The following is a 10,353-nucleotide window of genomic DNA, read 5'->3' on the forward strand; positions in this document are numbered from 1 at the left end:
ATGTCCTCTTACTGAACCCAGCCCAACTGTTAGAACACTCGATTTTTCATCCAGGACTTCTGGTGCTAACGATTGCTGGATTGAAAATAGCCCTTCCTGTGAATTCCTTGCCTTCTCCTTTAACCCTCATTCTCAAAGAACCCAAAATAATGGATGAGTCTCATATTAGGTCTTAGCCCCTCCTCCTTACCTTGCCTGTCTTCTGGTAAGTAAATCAATGCCCCCACCCCCCACCACCCACCAATGCCTTCAGCTTTCAACCTTATTTTAAGAAGACAGGATTCTTTCCTAACTCTAAAATCCAGATATAAAGAAAATCCATTTCCAGAATAGTATTCTCATAAATATTTTTCCAAAATTAAACATTTTTAAATAAATCTTAGCAGCTCCACATACTGGTGACTGTACTATAGTTATTGTAATGGAATATAAGGAGGAAGGGGTGGGACAGGAGGTTGGATGAGGGATAGAACTCTGTCCAGCCGTTGTCACTTGTCAGACAGATAACCCATGATCACGTGACTCCTCAGGATGATTTATGGGGGAAGCCTCTAAAGATTTACTAAGAGCAGTTGAAAAGCTCTTAGTGAATAATGGTTACCAGTCCTTAAAGGACCTTTTACCACTCTTCCCAGGCCACATTGTCACCTTTTAACCATGGTTTTAAAACATTTTCCAAAGAAATGTTATGCAAGTAAAAGCACACTGCTCTGGTTGAAGGGGACATATCCAGGCCCAGAGCCTGACAACTCGGCAGGTCTCTGACAGCTCCTACCCTGGAGCCCCACTTCGGAAACCCTTGGGCTCTAAAAAAAGAAGGAAGGAAGAGAAAACCTCTGAAATAGGCCATTAAAATGGATTTTAATTGGATTTGGGAGAATGCTTAGAAGAACTGAGTACTGTTCCTAGGTGTAATCTTCCCAAATTCAATAGGAAAGCAGCCCTAATTTCTTAGGGATAAAGGTATAAAGCGGTCTGACAGATTTTAAATTATCAAGGAAACTTTCAGGAATAATCAGTAAATTAACCGGTATCATTGAGATTCTAGATTTGTAAAACTAGAGTCAGTCCATAAGACACGTGGAAACCTTATAACAATTCATGAAAGAATTCACTTTACAAACTTATATTTGAAAATAAGTTTGTCTCCAATATAGAAAGGATCATACTATTTTCAATGTGCCAATGGCAACTCTGTTACTCATATATGATACCTATTTTCCTCCCAAATAATACCTCAGAATATGAGCCTCCCTTTGACTCTTAGTTCATCTGGACAAATGTTTATTGAGTGCCCACTGTATGCAGAGCACTGTGCTAAATGGTGTTTAGAACATAAAAGAACTATAAAATTCCTTCTGAGTTTCTTCAGAGCTGCAGCTTCATCTGGGAGACAGAGCATGTGCCTATAGACTTAAAGCGCACGAGAGACTATACGATAAAAACTGTTCAGAACAGTGCTTCGGGATTATTACAGAAGAATCACTGTCTTCCAAAGTCTCCCCGCTGTGTGGTTGTCTCAGCTTGTTGTCATGGCTTCTTTTCTACCACTTCCAGTTCTCTCCCTTACTGTCTTCCTTCTTTCTCTCCCCATTGCCTGTCTTTCTATCAGAGCTTCGAACTGGTTCATTCCTGATGAAAATTTCCATTTCTAAAAAGTTCCCTGCTGAGAATTTGCATCTTTAATAAGTTCCCAGGAAGTTATACATAAGAATCACCTGAGGATCCTGTTAAACTAGATTCTGATTCCGTATGTCTGGGGTAGAAATGCAAATTCCCAGCAGGGATTCAAGCCAGAATGAAAATGCAAATTCCCAGCAGGGATTCAAGCCAGAATGAACCAGTTTGAAGCCCTGCTTTCTCTCTCTCTCCCCTCTTCTCCTTTCCTTTTCTTTCATCTCTTTTTAATTCTTCCACTCCCTTTACTTCCTCGATTCTGTGCACCGCCCTCCTCCACCAGCATTTAATCTCTCTCCCAAATGAATGCATTCAGCCGTTTTTAAGTGCCTGGCAGTGTGCTGGGTACTGTGCTACATGACAAGGATACACTGACGAAAGGCATGGTTCCTGCCCTTAAGGGTCCATAGTCTACTGGAAGCTAGAGGAATGAAAAGACTACTAGAACCCAGTGTGATAGGAGCTTAGAGACTGAGGTAAGTAAACTCATTGCACTCTGGGAGCATAGAGCAAGGGCACCTAATCCAGACTGGGGTGGGAGTAGCAGGAAAAGAAGAATGCTCCAGGGCAGATGGAGAAGGTATTTTCTGGGCTCAGTTTTGAAAGATGAGTTGAAGTTATCTAGTTAAAGTAGGGAGAAAAGATAATCTGGGCAACAGAAGCAAGCAAGTGCAAAAATCTGGAGGAGTGCAGTGGAACCATCATGCATTTGGAGTTAAGACATGAGGGGGCAAAGAACAGAAGTGAGGCAGGAGGTGGTATGGCCCTAATATGGAACTGGAGTTTATTGTTATTAGTTATGTCAAGATTTGTGTTCTGTTTTCATATTTGTTTACTTACATGGCTATCTCTGCAATATACCCTTCAAACACAGAAATTCTATCTTATTCCATCTTAGGTCAATCTCCATGGCTAGCCCAGTGCTTAGCCCACAGTAAGCGCTCAAGAAAAATTTCTATTGAAGTGTGTATTTCTCAGAAGGAGCCCTGGTGGCACTGTTGTTAAGCATTAATAAATCAATTTTTTTTTAAATTGTGTGTCCTTTGAATTTTTTTTTTCCTTATTGGCCAATGAATTTTTACAGAAAACTCTTAACAATATGATTTAATAGGGAAGAGTTCTATATTCTTATTGAAGAATATTTCTTAACACCTACCTGCACAAAAATCAGTAAAATAACCCTTTCTCTTAGATTTACAGAAAATACGTAGGTCTTAAGTTTGATTTATTTTCCAACATAAATGGTTAAGAGATGTGTAGGGTTTTGTTTCTGTTTTTTTTTTCTTTTAATTCAAGTGGCACCTGGGTTTCCTTCGCTATGAAAGAGTATATTCTAGTACTTTAAGAATTTTCCTTTTTCTGTTGCTAGCTTTCAGTGCAACAATTGTATCTAGACATAAAGTCACTATACTTCTAAAATCTAACAACTGGTAAAAGGATTACACCTACAACTGTTAATCTGAAATTTCCTGGATTTTTTTGAATTAAACCTAAAACCTGAACCTTGAACAATAAACAGCAATGCAAACTCTTTCCAAGTTCTCCTGTTCCCTCCTTAGACAAGCAGTAGTTTCTTCAGCTCTGGCTATCCCAGCAGATCTGAAGGATCACAGCCATGACGGTGGCAGCCTACCGTTGACACTAAACTTGTGGTTAATTGTGGAGTTCTGCCACAAAACCACCTCACTACCACAAGCTGGATACTTGCCCAGGAGAGTGACAAACTGCCAGGCCAAGCAATCTACAGAAGGCACCAAGAGCAAACTGCCTTTTACCCCAGACAGCAGTCATTTTGGGATCCCAAATGGAGCCAGCAGCAGGGCACACCAAAGAAAAATTTAGAAGTATACTTTCTCCACGAAACCTACTTAAAATGTATTCGTGTCATTTAGCAAGAGAAGTGCAAAAGGATTCATCCAATCCACTATGTAGCATCGTTGACAAATGTGACACTATTCTTTTCATTGGTAATTTATTTTAAATAGGCATTGGGATTGAAAAGAAAATTATATTATTTACCGCTAAATGAACCACCTACATAGGATCACTGAAAATAGGAGTTAATAGTGTGTCTTTGTGTGATGTTAAGCTGCACACACCAACACAGCAGCGCTGGGAACTTTACTGAAAGGCAAGGTAGCATGACGTGAAGGAAGGAGGCTCTGGCATCAGTCAGATCTGGTTACCACTTTGAAGCTATGTGACTGGAAGTAACTTAATGTCTCAGCCCCCATTTCTTCATCTATGAAACGGGGATAACTTAATGTCTCAGCCCCCATTTCTTCATCTATGACCCTACCTCATAGGGTCATTATTATGGATTAAATTAAATTACACCTATAATGTGACTTACAAGGAGGAGACGCTCAGTAATTGTAAATCTGGTTTATTTATCTTACATCCTATTAGCTTCTTTATTCTCCCCCATCCATTCAGAACTTCCCAGGATTCTGTCAATTCTAAGTTTTTCCTAAACCAAACCCAAACCAAACTCAGTGCCTTTGAGTTGATTCCGACTCATAGCAACCCTATAGGACAGAGTAGAACTGCCCCACAGAGTTTCCAAGGAGCACCTGGCGGATTCAAACTGCCAACCCTTTGGTTAGCAGCCATAGCACTTAACCACTACGCCACCAGGGTTTCCAACTTTTTTTTTTAAGGAGGACTTCAAATTATATCATCTGTTCAACTCTTTTTCAAGACTTACTTTCAATGTTGTTTCATTCAACTTAGGCTCTGTCTTACTAACTGTGCACTGAAATATATTAGCAGCTTACTTTCTTCACAAGGCAAATGCTACAGAGGTTTTAATTCCTCTGTTCAATATAGTATAAATTCAGAAAATTTTAATAAATTAATATTTTAAGTAATGATTACATATTATTAGCATCATTTTTTGGGCCTGCATATCTTAGATCTCATCCTGCAGGGAAGATGTTGATTTATTGATTTGGGGACTATCAGTGGTAACATGGAGAAACAGAAGATAATCAAACCTTAACAAATCATTTCATCCATTATAACATTTAAAATAGTAAAAACAAGAAAACAGTTATTGCTATAAAAGTTTAACCATTCATTCAACATGTGCTAGGCCCTGCCTTAGATACTAAGGGTACAAATATGAATAAGCTCTACAGTTCCTGCCCTCAGTTTGGTAGAGGAGAGACTATGTAAACAAGAGCAGTACAATGTGAAAATGCTCTAATGGGCTCTTGCCAAGTACAGTGGTGGGACAAAGAAGAGTCCACAGACAAAGAGCTCCTATCCTGGGTACTGAAGAAAAATAGGGATTTCCCAAGTAGTCAAGGGGAAGGAAGAGCACTCCAAACACAGAAAGCAGTATGTGCAAAGGCATGGAGGCATGAAACGGCATAGGCATTTTTGGAACTGTAACTAGGTTGGTGTGACGTGGAGTGGGGAGAGGATAGACAAGGAAAAATGAGGCTGGCTAGATGGGTAGAATCCAAATCATGGGAAACCCATTCTGGGGAGCTTGGACTTTATTCTGTGGGGACTGCAGGGATTGAAACTACGGTCATGAAACAATTTGTGTAAGAATGATTGATTGGAAAATTAATTTGCTATGTAAACTTTCACCTATAAGTCCAAAAAATGTTTTTTTAAAAAAAATGTCCATAATAGGTCATAGGGGGAGTTATAAGGAACAGCACCCTAGTGGGGGCAGTGGCTTAAGGAATGAGTGAATATTCATGTTGACACTAAGAAAAGAACGTTTCACTCTAGAAAATTTAGCCAGGAAAAAGCTTTACCTATAATTTCATCATTACTTTCATTCATTTTAGCTTCTTGTTGTTAGGTGGCATCAAGGAAGTTCCGACTCCTAGTGACCCTGTGTACAACAAAGCAAAACATTGCCCGGTCCTGTGCCATCTTAATAATCATTGCGATTTTCGAGCCCATAGTAGCAGCTGCTGTGTCAATCCATCTAATTGAGTGTCTTCCTCTTTTTCGCTGACCCTCTACTTTACCAGACATGATGCCTTTCTCCGGGGCCTGGTCCCTCCTGATAACATATCCAAAGTACATGAGACAAAGTCTCACCATCCACACTTCTAAAGAACATTCTGGCGGTACTTCTTCCAAGACAGGTTTGTTTGTTCTTCACCAACACTATAATTCAAAGGTATCAATTCTTCTTCCATCTTCCTTATTCATATGCTTTTGCATGCATTTGAGGCAACTGAAAATGCCATGGCTTGAGTGAAGTGCACCTTTGTCCTCAAAGAGACATCTTTGGTTTTTAACACTTTATAGAGATCTTTTGCAACAAATGTGCCCAAAGCAATACATCATTTGATTTCTTGACTGCTGCGTCCATGGGCATTGACTATAGATCCAAGTAAAATGAAATCCTTGACCACTTCAATATTTTTTCTGTTTCTCATTATGTTGCTTAGTGGTCCAGTTGTGAAGATTTTTGTTTTACATACGAGTTACTCATGAGCACAATTAAGTGTTCTGGAATTCCCATCCTTCACAATGTTGTCCATAATTTCTTATGATCCACACAGTTGAATACCTTTGCATAGTCAATAAAACACAGATAAACATCTTTCTGGTATTCTTTGCTTTCAGCCAAGACCCATCTGACATCAGCAATGATATTTTAGCTTAAAAATATAAGTTAAATAGATTTTTGATGTAAAAGTAATTGATGCTATATATAAACCACACTCACACATTTTTCTCCTGTATTAAAAAAAAAGAAAGTTTAACCTAACAGTTTCCCCTTAGTGGTTTACATAAGTCTTCACTACATTTTTGCAAAGAGGTATTAGAAACTAGCATTTATTTGAAGTCACAGTGGTGTCCTACAAATACAGAAATAAAAAATAAGACAGCAAAATTACAGATTCTGTATAATACAGAGACAAACAGAAATGTCTAATATATCTCTGAAGATTAAAAAAGAAAAACTAAACAGTTATTATCCTGCTTCAATAGATTTTGAAATGTTAGTCTGACTCTTTTTCCTTGTAACTCTTTGAAGTCAGTGAGAAATCTCAGTTTTTGAAAAGACTCAGATGCTAAGATTGCTTACTGGTCTTATTCAACATCCTTTGCTTAAAATCACAATATTTTCACCATCTCTGGAACTAATAAACAAGCAATTAGATCTACTCATGAAAAGCAAGCTGTAGATTTGTACATTTAGGGCATTAAAAAGAAAAACTGGTCAGATAATTCAGACAAAAGCAAGGGTATTTTATGTGCTTTTCCTGCTAAATAACCAGGATTAACTGCAGTGCTCCAGTTCTTAACCTAACATCAATCTTCACTAGAATTATGCTTGGACTGTTCCCAGTGACAACTCTCTAGCATGGTTTGTTGCTTTGGTAACTATATTAAATGTAAGTGCAAACTGTGAAAAATAACAAGAACCCTTATATAAATTGAAGGTTTTAATGCTGTCTTTTGGGATGTGTAACAGTGTTTGAAAGGATGACTAACATCCACTCCAATATGAACAGGACTTTAAACAAATCAAAACTATGGCTTTTAACCAGGAAATCTCATGGTTATGGCTGATTTTATGCCTTAGTGAACCTTCCTTTTTATAGGTGAAAATGTTTCCATCAGATTTCCTCTCATTATAACCTTTCAAATGTTGTCCAGACCAGCAACCCACTCTCTTTAAACAAATAACAGCTGTTACAGATTGAATTGTGTTCCCCGAAAATATGTGTTGTAAATCCTAACCTTTATGCCTGTGGTTATAATCCCATTTGGGAATGGGTTGTCTTTGTTATGTTAATGTGGCAGGATTCGTATAGGGTGTATCTTGAGTCAATCTCTTTTGAGATATAAAAGAGATTAAACAAAGAACAAAGTAGGAAGCTTCGCACTACCTGACCTCAGAACCTACTATGCAGCTACAGTAGTCAAAACAGCCTGGCACTGGTACAATGACAGACAGGGACAGAATCAAGAACCCAGATATAAACCTATCTACCTGCAGTCACCTGATCTTTGACAAAGGCTCAAAGTCCATTAAACAGGGAAAAAGACAGTCTTTTTTAACAGATGGTGCTGGCAAAACTGGATGTCCATCTATAAAAGGTGAAACAGGGCCCATATTTCACACCATACACAAAAGCTAATTCAAAATGGATCAAAGACCTAAATATAAAACCAAAAACTATAAAGATACAGGGAAAAAATACAGTTAAAGCTTGTTGTTGTGTGTCAAGTTAATTCTAACTCATAGCAACTATCCAAATAAAGGACAGGGTAAAACTGCCGTATAGAGTTTCCAAGTTGCAGCTGGGGAATTTGAACTACCAGCCTTTTGGTTAGCAGCTTGAGCTCTTAACCCCCGCCACCTAGAGGTCCTTATATACAGCATAAATAGGATAAAAACCTCAACTGACAATACGCAAACACCAGAACATAAACTAGATAATTGGGATCTTCTAAAAATTAAACACTTATGCTCAACAAAAGACTTCACCAAAAGGGTAAAAGGAGAACCTACAGACTGGGAAAAAATCTTTGCCTATGACATATCTGACAAAGGTCTAATCGCTAAAATCTATGGGAAAATCCAACACCTCTACAACAAAAAGACAAATAATCCAATAAAAAATAGGCAAAGGAAATGAACAGACACTTGACCAAAGAAAACATCCAGGTGGCTAATAGACACATGAGGAAATGCTTGAGATCACTAGCCATTAGAGAAATGCAGATCAAAACTACAGTGAGATATCATCTCACCCCAACATTGCCAGCACAAATTAAAAAATAACAAATGTTGGAGAGGCTGTGGGGAGATTGGAACTCTTATGCACTGCTGGTGGGATGCAAAATGGTACAACCATTTTGGGAAATGATATGGTGCTTCCTTAAAAAACTAGAAATAGAAATACCATATGATCCAGCAACCCCACTCTTAGGAATATATCCTAGAGAAATAAGAGCCATCACACAAATAGACATGCACAACCATGTTCATTACAGCATTATAAACAATAGCAAAAAGATGGAAACAACCTAAGTGCCCATCAACAGACGAATGAATAAACTGTGGTACATACACACAATGAATACTATCCAATGATAAAGAACAATGATGAACCTGTGAAACATCTCACAACATGGATGAATCTGGAGGACATTATGCTGAGTGAAATAAGTCAATCACAAAAGGACAAATACTGTATGAGACCACTATTATAAAAACTCATAAAAAGGTTTACACACAGAAAGATGGTTATAAGGGAGGGGAGGGACAGGAAGAGAAAAACACTAACTAGACAGTAGATAAATGGTAACTTTGGTAAAGGATAAAACAATACACAACACTGGGGAAGGCAGAACAATTTGACCAAAGTCATAGAAGATTCATAGATACATCCAGACTCCCTGAGGGACAGAGTTACTGGGCTGAGGGCTAGGGACCATGGTCATGGGAGACATCTAGCTCAATTGGCATAACATAGTTTATAAAGAAAATGTTCTACATCCTACTTCGGTGAGTAGTGTCTGGGGTCTTAAAAGTTTGTGAGCAGCCATCTATGATACATCTACTGGTCCCACCCCATCTGGAGCAAGGGAGAATGAAGAAAACCAAAGACACAAGGGAAAGATTAGTCCAAAGGACTGATGGACCACAGCTACCACAGCCTCCAACAGACTTGAGTGCAGCACAACTAAATGATGCCTGGCTACCACCACCGACTGCTCTGACAGGGATCACAATGAAGGGTCTTGGACAGAGAGGGAGAAAAATGTAGAACAAAATTTAAACTCACAAAGAAAGACCAGACTTCCTGGTCTGACAGAAGCTGGAGAAACCCCAAGAGTATGGTCCCCAGATACCCATTTAACTCTGTTTTGAAGTCATTCCTGAAGTTCACCCTTCAGTCGAAGATTAGACAGGCCTTTAAAACAAACAATAACACATGTAGTTCAACCATGTATACAAGACTAAATGGGCACACCAGTCCCAAAGCTAAGACAAAAAACCAGGAAGGGACAGAAAAGCTGGATAAATGGAAATGGGGAACCCAAAGTTGAGAAGGGAAGCGTGTTGGCACTAGGAGGGTTGGCAACCGATGTCACAAAACAATATGTGTATTAATTTTTTAATGAGCAACTAATTTGCTCTGTAAACTTTTACCTAAAGCACAATAAAAATAAATAACGAGATTAAACAACACGAGCAGAGGAGAGATGGGGTAAGATAGATACCGCTACATGTGGAGATAGATCTCAAAGGAACCAGGAAGCACAAGCTAAAGAAACAAGGACCTTCCTGCAGAGCCATCAGAAAAAGAAAGCCTTCCCCTAGAGCTAGCACTCTGAATTTTGACTTCTAGCCTTCTAAACTGTGGGAGAATAAATTTGTTTGTTAAAGTTATCCACTTGTGGTATTTCTGTTATAGCCGCACTAGATAACTAAGACACCAGGCAACCAGGAAGCTATGAGGTTTTGTTGTGCCATAAGATAGCCAGACATTTTCAAATCTTCATAGGAATGAACCTGACTAAATCTTTACTAAAAATAGTTTCAAAATTAACCATAGGCTCCAAATTTCTCTAACAATTAAAATTCTTTCATCCTTCATCAAACTTGCTCTCAGACTCTTTACCCTTCCAGAGCTACATCTCAAGCAGTTTCTCTGGCCACATTCCTGTAATACTAACTAA

This window comes from Loxodonta africana, chromosome 7, assembly GCF_030014295.1.
Source record: "Loxodonta africana isolate mLoxAfr1 chromosome 7, mLoxAfr1.hap2, whole genome shotgun sequence".
Classification (NCBI taxonomy): domain Eukaryota; kingdom Metazoa; phylum Chordata; class Mammalia; order Proboscidea; family Elephantidae; genus Loxodonta; species Loxodonta africana.